We start from the raw sequence: 16326 nt of genomic DNA, 5'->3' as shown, positions 1-16326 counted from the left end.
GAGGAGCAGCTGTAAATAAAGATGAAGCTTTGCTCTCTTGCCTGCTGCTCGGCTCCTGCTGTGCAACTCAGTTCCAAACAGGCCATGGACTGGTACCAGTCTGTGGCTTCATCGTTGGGGAGCCCTGATGTAGATTACATTCAATGAGGATGATATTCAGTGTGTTCACTATTACTGTTGTTATTATTAAATTCATTTCTCAGATGAGGATAGTGAAGCTTAGAAATACTCTGATTCAGCAAAGCTTATTTTCTCAGTATAAGGAAGTTTTGGCTGAGCCATAGAGTTTTGAAATAGTCATGGCTAGAAAATAGCCACTCATCTCACACACTAGTAAAGTAATGCTCAAAATTCTCCATGCCAGGCTTCAACAATATGTGATCTGTGAACTTCCAGATGTTCAAGCTGGTTTTAGAAAAGGCAGAGGAACCAGAGATCAAATTGCCAACATCCGCTGGATCATTGAAAAAGCAAGAGTTAAAGAAAAACAGCTGTTTCTGCTTTATTGACTATGCCAAAGCCTTTGACTGTGTGAATCACAATAAACTGTGGAAAATTCTTCAAGAGATGGGAATACCAGACCACCTAACCTGCCTCTTGAGAAACCTATATGCAGGTCAGGAAACAACAGTTAGAACTGGACATGGAACAGCAGACTAGTTCCAAATAGGAAAAGCAGTATGTCAAGGCTGTGTATTGTCATTCTGCTTATTTTATTTCTATGCAGAGTACATCATGAGAAACGCTGGGCTGGAAGAAGCACAAGCTGGAATCAAGATTGCCAGGAGAAATATCAATAACCTCAGATATGAGGATGATACCACCTTTATGGCAGAAAGTGAAGAGGAACTAAAGAGCCTCTTGATGAAAGTCAAACAGGAGAATGAAAATGTTGGCTTAAAGCTCAACATTCAGAAAACGAAGATCATGGCATCTGGTCCCATCACTTCATGGCAAATAGATGGGGAAACAGTATCAGACTTTATTTTTTTGGGCTCCAAAATCACTGCAGATGGTGATTGCAGCCATGAAATTAAAAGGCACTTATTCCTTGGAAGGCAAGTTATGACCGACCTAGATAGCATATTAAAAACCAGAGACATTACTTTGCCAACAAAGGTCCGTCTAATCAATGCTATGGTTTTTCCAGTGGTCATGTATGGATGTGAGAGTTGGACTGTGAAGAAAGCTGAGTGCCGAAGAATTGATGCTTTTTAACTGTGGTGTTGGAGAAGACTCTTGAGAGTCACTTGGACTGCAAGGAGATCCAACCAGTCCATCCTAAAGGATACTAGTCCTGGGTGTTCTTTGGAAGGACTGATGCTGAGGCTCAAACTCCAATATTTTGGCTACCTCACACGAAGAGTTGACTCATTGGAAAGACCCTGATGCTGGGAGGGATTGTGGGCAGGAGGAGAAGGGGACGACAGAGGATGAGATGGCTGAATGGCATCACCGACTCGATGCACATGAGTTTGGGTGAACTCCAGGAGGTTGGTGATGGACAGGGAGGCCTGGCGTGCTGCGATTCATGGGGTCGCAAAGAGTCGGACACTACTGAGTGACTGAACTGAACTGAACTGAGAAAATAGGAAAGATAATGGACTTGAGATATGGAGAAGAATTTCTAGTTGGTTAAAAGTGGAAACCATGAGTACATTTTAAGACACAAAACAATTTTTAGGATATTATAGTTCTTACAGTCACTTAGGCCAAATCCTTGGAGTTATTCTTGAATATTGTCACATTTTGTAATCCATCAGCAAACTCTGTTGATTGTGAATAGAAAATATATTTACAATTTGGCTATGTTTTTTAATTTGCACAATCTCCAAATGAGTTCAAGTTTATAATGATCCCCCTGTGTTACTGTAGTAGCCTTTCACTCTTGCTGTCCTATCATATATTATGCTCTTTTCTCTTCTTGTACACACCAAGGACACTCCTGCCACAAAGCCTATCCATTTGCCAGGTGTCTTTATGGTTCAATTCATCACTGCATTTAGTTGTCCTCTCAAATGCCACTTGGCTTTATTTGATTTCAAAATATCATATGGTACACACACCATTGACATTTTTGCCTTCCATTATTTATTTTGGACTGACAAATTCATTTATTTAGCTGTTCCTTTGTTAACTGCCATTCATTTCTACTAGAATATAGGCTCTATCAAAGAAGGGCCTTTGTTTTATTCAGTGCCATTTCCTTTACTTAGCACCAGTGCAGTGCCCAGATATAGCAAATAATCAATATTAGAAAAACATTTTTTAAATGAGTGAATGAATGGTAAATTGATGCAGTTATCTTGAGCTCTATTCAATTTATTAAGTGTGGCAGCACAGAAGCAGGTTGAACCACATTTTTTCCTTTTCTCTTTCAAATTATGCAAGTGAAGTCGCTCAGTCATGTCTGACTCTTTGCGACCCCATGGACAGTAGTCTGCACCAAGCTCCTCTGTCCATGGGATTTTCTAGGCAAGAGTACTGGAGTGGGTTGTCATTTCCTTCTCTGGGGAATCTTCCCAACCAAGGGATCAAACCCAGGTCTCCCACATTGTAGACAGATGCTTTACCTAGAAGCATTTACCCCAAATATCTTGGGGATGGTAATAAGTGTAGTTGGTAAGTTGAAGAGATGAATCATTCACTCTAAGTCAATAAAATTGAAGAGCAGATGAGATTGATAGCTTTGAAGAAATAGATCAGCCTCAACAAAACTGAAAATACTTTGTAGGAAAACACTAAGAGTTTTGTAGCAAAGAGATTGTGTTCAGAACAAAGTAGGGAAAAAAGTGTCCTCAACACATGTACAGTATTTTATAGAAATTATTCATATGGAGTTAAAACTCAATTTCTAAGCCTCTAAACTTTAGGAATTTTTTAAATATACCAGATAATTTCTATATCCTTCAATCAAGCTAAATGTGTCCAGAAATTTTCTAGTGTTGTTTACTGATAGTTACCAAATATCTTAGTGAACACAGGAGGAATTTGATGCTTGGGTTTCCTCAGCTCTGCTGAGGGCTCCATATGCTCTCACTGACTGTAGACGTTTGTATTGGCTAATGTGGTTCAGATCTTAGTGCATAGTCTTACTATTTTGATGGACACCAGTCATATGTTGCTATTTAAATTAAAATTCATACGTGCCTCTGTGTGTGCTAAGTTGCTTCAGTCATGTCTGACTCTGTGTGACCATATGGACTGTAGCCTGCCAGGCTTCTCTGTCCATGGGTTCTCCAGGCAAGAATACTGGAGTAGTTTGCCATGCCCTCCTCCAGAGGATCTTCCCAACACAAGGATCAAACCCAGGTCTCTTATATCTTGCATTTTCAGGTGGGTTCTTTACCATTAGTGCCACCTGGAAAGCTCCTAAAATTCATATTCATTACAATTAATGAAATAAAAATCCCATTCCTGAACCCAAGTAGGTACATTTTAAGTTCTCAAGAACCACATGTAGCTAGTGGCTGCCATATTGAGCAGTGCAGATATAGAATATTTTCTTATTTCCAAAAGTACTATTGGAGAGTGCTAGTGGAGTAGCTGATTAACAAGGCTCTGTGGGAGCCCAGGAGAGCTGCAAAATTTCTATATCTATAGAAATAGATATCTATTATATTCTATATAATTTTATACCTATATTCTTAATATAAATAACCTGTTAGTTTGCTAATTTTGACATACTAGTTAGTAAGTTTATTCACTTGCATGACAAATAAATAACCATCATCTCACTCAAAAGGTAACAGTTGTATGCTTGAATAAATTGATAAAAGGTATGGTAATTATTAGGTACTGAAGATCTCTGGACAGATATATTCCCCTGGACTCTAGTAACTGACTAATTAAAAAAAATTTGACTAATTTTCTCATAGACAGAAAAGAGAGACATTCTTTGTACTTGATCATTTCATACTAGAAGTGAAACTTAGTAAACAATTCCATGTTTTAATTTCAATTGAACAATATATTATTCCTGTAATTTTCAGATGGGTTTGAAACAAAATGAGTTGCTAAAAATATATCAGAGAATAGTACGCTCAAAGATCAACATTATTGGACATATATACATTCACTGCAAAGTGTGAGGATGTTCAGCAGGAAGGATTTAGACCACAGGAGTATGAACTTACTTGCATATAATTGAAAGGTTGTTGCGGAACCATGAAAATACACCGGGATACTTGGCCTCTGGAGGAGAAGAATTCAATCCGGGGCCAGAGACGAGGCTTGATCACTCAGAGCTTTTATGTAATAAAGTTTTATTAAAGTATAAAGGAGATAGAGAAAGCTTCTGGCATAGGCATCAGAAGGGGGCAGAAAGAGAGTACCCCCTTTCCAGTGTTAGCAATGGAGTTATATACTCTCTAATTAGTTATTACAGTGAATCAAAAGAGTGTCTGGAGGGTGTAAAGACCTCACTAGACCTACTCCCATAATTTACATTTTAAGATAACAGGATTAGCCAGAAGATTTTTTCCAGGGACTGTCCTCAAGCAGGATACATTATTGCTATATAATCCTAAGGAATGTAGAAGGAAAAAAAAAAAAAAGGTTGCCCTTTCTTCCTCCTTGAGAACTCCAGACTCCTCTCTCCTTGGGGTTCCCTAGCCTTCTTATCAACCTGCCTAGGAAATGACTCTCTCATCCCAACCTTTTCTTTTAGGAGAATTATGTTGCCAAGGGAAAGGGGCATCATTTTCTTTCCATAACTACTTCCTGCTGTTTAGGGGCATGGTCCCTAAATTGTTGAGGCAATATATTCTCCCAACCCTCATATTGAGGGTCTCTGAAACAGGGGCCCCAAGTAATAGTTGGAGGAGGCTGTGGCACTCGTAGGAGCCCGGACAACCATTTGTAACTTAAAAGCTTTTAGAGGGTTAGAAAACCCTATTATACAATTACAGACATAAGGCAAAATAGTCATTAAACCAAGTTAAAATCAAAATGAAAAGTCACATTATGTCCATAGTTACATCAGTCCATCTTAAGGTTGTTAGATGTCATCAATTTAAGAAGAGGCATCACATGCGATTGTTGTTGAAGGTATTTGCAGACTTGGAGAAAGTCTTTTCCTCAAAGTGGAGATGTCCACCATGGGAAGTCTTCCACTGATGAAGAGGGGAGTGCTCCATAGACCCAGTAGTTAGACTGATTGTGGAATTCAGCGTAGGAGTGAGCCCAGGACAGGAAGGCATTGTCTTGAGGATCAAACGGCAGACTCATGATTTTTTGGAGTCAGCAGAAGTGGGCTCACATAGATTATCAGGCCCATGTGAAAAGTACAAAGTCAGAGCATAGAAAATAAAGACAAAATTAAGTCACTTAGTTCTGGTCAGGGTGCCACCTCTTAACTCGAGTGCGATGTATCCATGAATCAATTTCTGGCACTTTGACAGCTATGGGAGAAGAAAGAATAACTTGGTAAGGGCCTTCCCAGAGGGCCTCAAGAGGTGGACCCCCAGACCCCAATGTTTTATGAGGACCTCGGTTTCTGGCTCAAATAGAGGCTTGCTTGACTCAGAGGCTGGATCAGGAGTCGTCTCCTGGAGTTCTGTTAATGCCTGTTGCAAAGCTGAGAGCTGAGTTACATAATTAGTTAATTCCAAGGCTTTAGGTTCTATAACAATGTCTGTGCATAAGAAAGGTCGTCCATAAATACATTCAAAGGGGGACAGTCCCTCTTTTTTGGGGGCAGTTCGAGCCCTCATTAAAGTTATGGGTAGGACTTTAGTCCAATTGTCCTGGGTCTCTTGAGTTAATTTGCGCAGATGTCTTTTGATAATGTCATTACCTTTTCCAACCTTTCCTGAGGATTGGGGTCTCCAGGAACAGTGTAAGTGATATTCTAGTCCTAGAGCTTTAGACACCCCCTGAGTTACAGCAGCTTTAAAGGCGGAGCCATTGTCACTCTGAAGGCTCTGTGCCAGCCCAAACGTGGGGATAATTTCATGGATTAAAATCTTTATAACCTCCTTAGCCTGTTCACTACGACAGGGAAAAGCCTCAATTCATCTAGTAAAAGTATCCATCCAAACTTGTAAGCAAGAATACCCATTAGCTTTTGGCATATGAGTAAAATCAATTTCCCAGTCCTCTTCAGGATACTTTCCACTTCGTTGTAATCCAGATTCTGCTAGCTTTTCATTCTTTGGGTTATTTTTCTGACAAACCTCACACCTTTTGATAATGTTCTTTAAAGTTTTCATTACATTTTTACCTTCAAACAAATGAAAAGCCATCTGGTAAGTACTCTCTGCACCCAAATGAAAACTCTGGTGTAAACCCTTAAGAATTTTTCATTGAGAATTTTCAGGAATTATTAATCACCCATCTTTGGACTGTAACCATCCTTTATCATTTCCCATATCTTTCTAATTCTTCCTCAGTATATTGTGGTTTTCCCTGTCCCACAGGACCTGTCCAGATCAAAGGCTTCTGTAGTGAAGGGGTTTCATAAAGTGCCGCTTTTCTGGCTTGACAGTCAGCCAGCTGATTACCTTCAGCTACTTTACTCCCATCTCTGTTGTGTCCTTTGCAATGCATAACAGCTACTTCTTTAGGACAATATATAGCAGTTAAAAGTCTCTTGATCTTTCTGAAATGTTTATTAGGTGCTCCTGTTGCTGTTTTGAACTGTCTTTCTTTCCATATTGCAGCATGAGCATGTAAAGTCAAATAAGCATACTTAGAATTAGTGTAGATATTTACCCGCTGCCCTTTGCTTAACTCTAGAGCTCAGGTCAGAGCCATAAGCTCTGCTAACTGAGCACTGATTCCCTGGGGGAGAGATTTTGCTTCTAAAACCTGTTCAGCAGTCACCACGGCATAACCTGCTTTATGCTTTCCATCCTGAACAAAAGAACTGCCATCGGTAAATATTTCCATGTCAGGATTGTCTAATGGGGTATCCATTAGATCTTCCCAAGCTGCATAGTTTATTTTTTTTTCTAATTTTATTTTATTTTTAAACTTTACATAATTGTATTAGTTTTCCCAAATATCAAAATGAATCCGCCACAGGTATACATGTGTTCCCCATCCTGAACCCTCCTCCCTCCTCCCTCCCCATACCATCCCTCTGGGTCGTCCCAGTGCACTAGCCCCAAGCATCCAGTATCCTGCATAGTTTAAAGTTAGGAAGTGGGAACAATCATGATCAGGTGTTTCATTTTCCTTCTCAGGAAGGAAAGTGGCAGGATTTAAATTTCCACAAACTTTAAGCTTAGTTACTGGTCTTTCTAACAACAATGACTGATATTTAAGAAGCCTATTGTCTGTCATCCAAATATTAACCTTAGAATTTAAGATTCCACTCACAGCATGAGAAGTCAGTACAATAAGGTTTCATCCATTAATTATTTTTAAAGCTTCAGGTGTTAATAAAGCCACTGCCCCAATTACTCTTAGGCAGTGGGGCCACCCATGTGAAATTACATCTAATTCTCTGCTTAGATAAGCAATAGGTTGCTGGTGAGGCCCTCAGGGTTGTGCCAAAACTCCCAAGGCCACACCTTTTCTTTCAGTGACAAATAAATTAAATTCTGACCCTGTGGGCAAGCTTAGAGCTGGAGCTTGCAGGAGAGCAGTATGAAGAACCTTAAAAGTCTTTTGAGTATCTGGAGACCAAACCAGTTTTTTGGTTTGGGCCTGCTGAGTTTCAGCTATAAGTTTATAATGAGGCCAGGCAATTTCCCTGTAACCCGGAATCCAAATACGACAGTAGCCTATGATTCCCAAAAGTCCTCTCAATTGTCTTAAAGTCATAGGTAGGGGATGATTTAGTTTAGGTTTAATTCTCTAGGGCCTATGGCCCTAGTCCCTTCTGATATGATTAGGCCCAGATATCTAACAGATTGTTGACAAAGCTGAGCCTTTTCTCTTGATGCCTTGTAACCGCAGCCTGCCAGAAAGTTTAAGAAGTCTTCTGAGGCTCTTGAACAAGCTTCCTCTGTCTCAGCACAGAGCAAAATATCATCTACATACGGTAACACCACTGCTTTGGAGCTATTAAAGTTTTGTAGATCCCATGACAAACTTTGTCCAAATAAGTGAGAACTGTCACGAAATCGCTGGGGCAAAATGTCCAGGTTAACTGAGAAGCTGGTTGTGTCGGGTCCTCAAAGGCAAATAGAAATTTACTTTCCTCTGCCAAAGGCACTGAATAAAAGGCATCTTTTAAATCAATTACAGAGAAATATTTGGCTTGTTCAGGAATTTCAGACAATAGCATGTAACGATTAGGCACCACGGGGTGTAAAGGAACTATGGCCTCATTTATTATTCATAAATCTTGAATTAATCTCCATTTACCATTTGATTTCTTTATACCCGAAATAGGAGTGTTGCATGGACTGTTACAGGGAATTAATAGTCCCTGTTCCTTTAAATTTTTGATGATGGGTTTTAACCCTTCCTTAATCTCAGGTTTCAGTGGATACTGCTTCTTATGTGGAAATAAGTGCAGGTCTTTGAGCTTGACAACTATAGGAATAGCATTTTTTGCTCGACCCACAGATTTTCCATCAGTTCATACTCTAGGATTTACATTTTGTTCAATTAAAGGGAGATAAAGGGAAGGCTCCATATTTATGAAAACTGAGGCATGGACTTTGCTCAGTATATCCCTCTCCAAAAGGGGTGAGGGAGACTGACACAATCAGAAACTCGTATGAAAATAGCACAGAGTCCCAGTCACAACTTATAGAAACAATACCTTTTGGCTCGTTCAGACAGTCCTATTACGGAAGCAGATTGGGAAGAAAGTGGGCCAGGGGCTTCAGTAAGCAAAGAGTAAGTTGCCCAGTGTCTAAAAGGAAATTGATGGATTGGCCCCCCACAGTTATTAATACCCGGGGTTCCTCAGGTGTAATTAGGACAGGAGCTTGTGTGGGGACCCCTGGGCACCTTCAGTTCTGTTTGTCTTGAGAGTCCGACCACTGAAACCTATGCCTCTGGGGGCAGTCTCTCTTACAGTGTGGTCCTTTGCAGACCGGACATGGAGCTGGGGGCAGCTTGGATGTCTGAGGGTAATCTCACTTGATGTGCCCCTCCTTTCCACAGTAATAGCAAGCCCATCCCTTTTCACCTGGGTCCCTCTGGGCATTTTTCTCAGGCTGTTTAAGAACGGTTCTCATAGCCATTGTGAAGGCTTCCGCCTGTTCCTTTGTCTTTTTCTGCCTTTCTTTCCTTTCCTCATATTCCCTACCATAATAAACTGTCTGAGCCAGTTGTAACAGATTATCTAAAGACTGATTTGGTCCATATGCCCATTTTAATAGCTTGCAGCAGATATCTGGAGCTGACTGAGTGAGAAATCTATCTTTTAAGATCACTTTTCCCTCTTCACTTTCCAGATCAATTTCAGTGAATCTGCGAAGGGCTTCTCTGTCTATCTAGGAATTTACCAGGCGCTTCCTTCTCCTCCTGTTCTATGTTTGCCAATTTGCCATAGTTTAAAGGCTTAGCATGCGCCTGCCTGAGTCCTTTAAGAATACACCTGACAAAATGACTCTGATCTCATCTTCCTTTAGCTGTGTTGTAGTCCCAGTCTGGTTCTGTACTTGGGACCGCCTGATTCCCATTGGGGAGGGCAGTTATCTCGTCCTCCCTCTTCCCTACTGATTACCAAACCATTCATCTCCATAAGCAATTGCTTTCCCCAAAACTCGACTTTTTGAGTCAGCATTTGTCCCAAGATATACATCACATCCTTCCAAGTAAGGTCATAAAGCAGAGTAACACCTTTAAAAGCTCTAATATATTTTTCTGGGTCCTCTAAATAGTCTCCCAGATCTTCCTTGATTTTTTGTATTTCTTGATAAGAAAAAGGCTTATTAACTCTCATAGACTGATTATTTCTCCCGGTGGGTGCTTCATGAAGAGGCAACAGCTTGTGTGGCTGTTTCTCAGTCTTTCTGGCTGCTCTGTGCATATGATCCCAGGGATAGATTGGAGAAACCTGCTTTCCTTTTTCTCTTTGTCTCCTATCCTCCTTCTCATCTAGCAAAGTAGGAGGACAGGAGGGAGCTGAAGGAGTCACACCCAAATCTATACCCTTAGGACATAAGTCTGGCGTATTTCTCAGAAAGAAAAAGGGCAACACATATGCTACTTCTACGCATTTTCCTTATTTTCTACAGAACCGGTGTAATTGTATAACAGTATTATACTTAAGAGACCCTCCAAATAGCCACTGTTTGCCGTCCTCCAGTGGGTACCACGGCCATGCAGTATCACATAGGAAGACCAGGTGTGTCTTCTTTAAGCCCTGGGGATCAAATCTATGCGTTTTTCAGGATACAGTTCAAAGGAATGAGGCTGGAATTGTTAGCTCCCATCTGTAAGTGAGAAAAAAACGGACCAGTACCCTCTTTCTACTAGAGGCGTCCCTCCCTATTCTAGATGGGGGTGTAGACAGACTTTACACCAAAGCTTTTCTTTTCTGGTTGGACTTAGTCTGTCCCTTACCAATGCAGGTGACCCACTCATCCCTCCAGGTTCTATCACCGAGATGGGGTGGAGATGCACCAGGGGTAGGCCTGATGGCATCCCTGACTGACGTCCAGCTCCTCACCATTAAAATCTTGCTTGCCTCTGATGCCACCTGGGTTGCAATCAGAGTAACTTTCCAGAATGCCTCCAAGGCTAAACCGATGGGGGAAACATTAATCACCTGAGTGCCTGTGCACAACCCTGAGTATATTCCTGACCACAATAAGACCAATACGAACATAAAACTGAGATGTTCCTTCCAAGCATCACCACACCAGTATAAGAGTCTCCTCTGGTCCACTAAAAGCCAGCGTTACCAAAGGAAAAAAAAATCCCTTGTAGTTCCAATCTGAGTAACCTTTAACCTCAGAGATGCTCTTGGAGCTAGAGCTCCATCTAGCTTCCAAACTTACCATGCCTAGCGAGGCTAGGCGCCTCCTGACTACCAATCCAAGCTTAGGATCTAGGTAATAGTACACAGTAACAGCATAGATCACAAGTCCCTTGAAAGTGTATGATCTGATAGATTAGGTTAGTACTTCTTATTTCCAAGGAATTACAAAGTGGTCAAAGAGACTGAGAAAGGAGAGTTTGGTCCACATGCTTTGCCCATTTCTGGTTGGTCCCCAAAGGAGACACTGGGTACCTTTTGGCATTGGCAAGTCGGTATAAACCCCCGACAGGTTTCGGCCATAAGCCATATGAGGTCACCCCGGAACCGCAGAGCAGGGTTCCTCACTTGCTTCATGCAGGGCATTTCATTCATTCACTCTCAGCACACTGTAGAGTTAGTAAAGTACAACAGAAAACATGTTCGCTAGGAGAACAAAGAACTAGAGCTCCAAGCATCCTTACCTTGTCCTGAAGAATCCCGGATGAGCCCCCAGGATGAAAAGTTTTTGCAGAACCACAAAAAGACGCCAGGATTCTTGGCGTCCGGAGGAGAAGAATTCAATCCGGGGCCAGAGACGAGGCTTAATCACTCAGAGCTTTTATGTAATAAAGTTTTATTAAAGTATAAAGGAGATAGAGAAAGCTTCTGACATAGGCATCAGAAGGGGGCAGAAAGAGTACCCCCTTTCCAGTGTTAGCAATGGAGTTATATACTCTCTAATTAGTTATTACAGTGAATCAGAAGAGTGTCTGGAGGTTGTAAAGACCTCACTAGACCTACTCCCATAATTTACATTTTAAGATAACAGGATTAGCCAGAAGATTTTTTCCAGAGACTGTCCTCAAGCAGGATACATTATTGTTATGTAATCCTAAAGAATGTAGAAGGGAAAAAAAAGTTTGTTCTTCCTTCCTCCTTGAGAACTCCAGACCCCTCTCTCCTTGGGGTCCCCTAGCCTTCTTATCAACCTGCCTAGGAAATGACTCTCTCATAATCAAAGACAGTAGTTATAAGATCGCCCACTTACACCTCAATTTATGCTGCAGTGTCATTCCTGGAATATATTTGACTTGATAGACGATTAGCAAATAATGCCCAGTAAGATGAAAGTTCATGAGAAAAGACAGTGTCACAGGATGAGTGACTAGAGGGGTTTAGAGAAGAGCCACTTTCACAAAACATTCATAATACATAACTGAGGGTGTACCTAGGTACGCACATCCCTTATTGGGAGAAATGACTAATATCAGTAGATTGTAACCAGTACTTCCTATATGTATACTTACAAGCTAGGTTTCATTAGGGAAGACTTCATGGGCTAGTGAAACTGAGAAGTGTTAGTTGCTCAGTTGTGTCTGACTCTTTACAATCCCATGTACAGTAGCTCGCCAGACTCCTTTGTCCATGGGATTCTCCAGGCAAGAATACTGGAGTAGGTAGCCATTCCCTTCTCCAGGAGATCTTCACAACCCAGGGTTCGAACCCAGATCTCCTTTGCAGGTGGATTCTTTGCTGTCCAAGCCACCAGCAAAGCCCTCTCATAGGCTAGTAAAGATACTTAAATAACTGGATTTTAACTGGTCATTCATAATACTAAGGGCAAGGATCTGTCTCTGTCAGACTTACGTTTCTGTGTGCCACCCAGGGATGTGGAGAATAGTTAATAAAAACACCACAAGTAAAAGACAGCATAAATTTGAAACAGTATTGAAAAATAGGAGGAACAGTTGACATTTTCTTTTTGTTCCATCAGTATTTTACTTAAGAATGAACTATATATGTGGAATCTAGAAAAAATGATACAGATGAACATATTTGTCAGATAGGTAGGACACAGACTTACAGAACAGACATGTGACACAAGAACAGGAGGGTGTGATGAATTGGGAGATTAGGATTGACATAAATACACTACTATGTGTAAAATAGATAGCTAGTGGGAACTTGCTGTATAGCACAGGGAGCTCAGCTCAGTGCTCTGTGATGACCTAGAGGGCTGAGATGGAGGGGGAGGCAGGGAGGTCTGAGAGGGAGGGAGATATATATATGTACATATATATATACACACACACATACATACATACAGCTGATTTGGGCTTCCCTCGTGGCTCAGACAATAAAGAATCTGCATGAAATGAAGGAGACCTGGGATCAGTCCCTGGGTTGGGAAGATCCTCTGGAGAAGGGAAAGGCTACCCACTCTAGTATTCTCGCCTGGAGAATTCCATGGACAGAGGAGCCTGATGGGCTACAGTCCATGGGGTAGCAAAGAGTTGGACACAACTGAATGAATAACACTTTCACTTTCATAGCTGATACAGTTTATTGTACAGCATAAATACACCAATGTAAAGAAATTATACTCAGAAAAAAACAAAAAAAAGAAGAATGAACTGCATTTCACCAACTTGATATTTAGTGCTCCTTCAGGGGCTGTTAAAAATACTAACGACAGAAGGAACTCCTGGCGTCCTCGTTGTGGCAGTGATTTTTTCGTGCCCTTTGGGTCCTTTCCAACTCCAGACCACTGTGTCGGGATTGAGGTGACCACATCAAGAAGGTCTGAGAGGAGAGCCTGGTTCCGCTGCACGGAGGCAGATCTGAGACTTGGTAACACCGCCCAGGGTGACCCGTGTTAGGCCTGGGAGAGGCCTTGCAGTACTTGAGTCCTCAGGCCGCTTCCAGCCCTCCTCCGGCCAAAGTCCGATGGCAGCAGCAGCGCTGAGGGACCTGCCTTAGGGTGGTGTGACCTTTGAGAACATTGCCCTGTCCTTCACCTGGAAGGAATGGAAGATTCTTGACGTGGCTCAGAGATGCCTGTACCATGATGTGATGCTGGAGAACTTATATCCTCACTGGGTTTCTTCAGTGGAGAGGAGAAATTGAGGCTTCCTCTGAACGAAGTGTTTCTGTGGCAGTGTCACAGTCCAGGACTTCCAAGAAGCCTTCATCTTCTCAGAAGACTCACCCCTGTGAAGTTTGTGGTCTGTCAAGTTTGTGGCTTTACATTGTCTCTCAAGCCTGAGCAGCAGGGTACACAACACAGCAAGAAACAACTGAAGTGTAGGGAATGTGCAAAAGTATTTTATTTCAGTGCAGACCCTCAACAGCACCAGGAGCAGCACATGCAAGAGAAACCATTCATAATCAGTGTGGACAGGTCTTCATTTATGCATAGCTCCAATTTCCATGTGTCAGAGAAACCTTTAACCAGCAAGGAAGTTGGGGATGACTTCTGAGCCACCTCAGAGTATCTGAAGCAACAGGTCAGTCACACTGGGGAGAAGCCAAATACAGTTACCTACTGCATGGAAACTTTACAAAGCAAAAAAAAGTCATTGTACCAGGGGAGAATGCAATAAAGTCTTCAGCCCCAAACACACACTTGTTCAGGACCAGAGTGCCTACACTGAAAGGGAGTTTTGTGTGCAGTAAATGTGGGGGGCAATTCAAGTATAGATCCTCATTTGTTGTGCACCAGAAAGTCTACACTGGTGACAGGCTTTATGAGTGTGGTGACTGTGCAAATCTTTTAGAGGAAGTTCAGCCCTCATTCAACATCAAAAAATTCATACTAGGGCAAGGCAGTACAAGTGCAGCAAATGTGGGAAATCCTTTAGCCAAGAATTTGCTCTCATTTATCCTCAGAGGAGTAACACTGGAGAAAATTGCCATGGTGCTATCATTGTGCACAATCTTCTGGCCATAGCTCCATATTTATTCAGCAACAGACAGTTCACACTGGAAAAATGAGTTATGAATGCCCTGAATGTAGAATTCTTTAAATGAAAATCTGATGTAATTGAATACTGGAGGGTTCATACAGGAGAAAAGCCTTATGAGTGCAGTGAATGTGGGAATTTTTTTACTTCTAGCTTTGCCCTCCATTGTTATCAGAGAGTTCACACTGGAGAGAAGACTCATAAATGTCGGGGATGTGGGAAGTCTTTACCTCTAGCTCTGGCTTGCATTATCAACAGAGAATTTACGCTGGAGAAAGGCCATATGAGTGTACTGATTGTGGGAAGTCTTTTACCCAAATAAATCACCTCACTATACACCGAAGAATTCACACAGGAGAAAGGCCTTATGAGTGCAGTGAATGTGGGAAATCCTTTAGCCATAAATCTTTCCTATCTCAACATCAGAGAGTTCGCACTGGAGAAAGGGCTTTTGAATGTAGTGAATGTGGGAAATCTTTTACCTCTGGTTCTGCCCTCTGTTATCTTCAAAGAGTTCATACAAGAGAAAAATCTTATGAGTGCAGTGACTGTGGGAAATCCTTTACCAATGGACCAATACTCCTTTGACACTGTAGAGTTCACACGGGAGAAAGGCCTTATGAGTGCAGCAAATGTTTTACCTCTAACTCTGCCCTCCATTGTCATCAGAGCGTTCACAGAGTAGAAAGGACTTTTGACTGAAGTGAATGTGGGAAATCTTTTAGGGATAGTTCCCAACTGAATAACACCAGAGAGTTCACACTGGAGAAAAGCATTATGAATGTACTGATTGTGGGAGATCCTTTAGCCAGATTTTCATACCTCTTTAAACACCAAAGAGTTCACACTGGAGAAAGGCCTTATGAGTGCAGTGAATGTGAGAACTCTTTTACTTTTGTCTATGCCCTTGGCTATTATCAGAGGGTCCACAATGGAGAATGAACTTATAAGTGCAGTGACTGTGAGAAGTCTTTTACCAATAGCTCAATATTCATTTGACATTGGAGAGTTGATACAGGAGAAAGGCCTCGTGAATGTAGTGACTGTGGGAAATCCTTTACCCAAAGAATTCACCTCATTATTCATCAGAGAGTTCACACAGGAGGAAGGCCTTATGAATGCAGTGAATGTGGGAAGTCTTTTAGCCAAAAATCTAACCTCTCTCAGCACCAGAGAATTCACACTGGCAAAAGGCCTTAGATGTATAAGGAATGTATAGTTTCCTTGTTCAGTGTAATGCCACTGGACCAAACTTTGAGACATTAATTGTCTCATAAATCCAAACACTAAGAGTAAAGAGATTCTTCATAATTACATGAAATAAGTGTAACTGTGTTTCACACTAATCTGCTCTTGATAGATTAACATCACTTCCAGTTTCTGTCACCATATCCATTTCTTCTCTAACCTGGCAGGTCTCCAAAGTATGCATTAGTCACTACCCTAGAAAGCTCAGGGAGGTACACTCTGTTCTCTCATTTGTTGGAGGAAATTAGGATTAGCCTGAATCCTTGGGATGTCTTCCTTCCCTTTCAGAACAGCTTGTGCATGGACCTGATGCAGTATTGGCCCAGAGAATGTCAGGAGTTCATCTGGCAGCATGCAGAGAAGGACCACCATTTCCAGGGACATGTTGGTATGAAGATACTTGTGATGACTTTTTCTTGTCTCCGAGTCACCAATTAAGAATTTACAGGGATTGCTGGCATATCT

General features: G+C 41.6%; 1 pseudogene; it reads left to right on the top strand.

The window, feature by feature from the left end:
- Nucleotides 1–9001: 9001 nt before the first annotated feature.
- Nucleotides 9002–15813, top strand: LOC102285562 (zinc finger protein 551-like; annotated as a pseudogene).
- The last annotated feature ends 513 nt before the right edge of the window (nucleotides 15814–16326 follow it).

Source organism: Bos mutus, chromosome 28 (genome assembly GCF_027580195.1).
Source record: "Bos mutus isolate GX-2022 chromosome 28, NWIPB_WYAK_1.1, whole genome shotgun sequence".
NCBI lineage: Eukaryota > Metazoa > Chordata > Mammalia > Artiodactyla > Bovidae > Bos > Bos mutus.
Note: the sequence above shows the minus strand (reverse complement) of the source record. Positions and strands in the feature narration are given on the sequence as shown.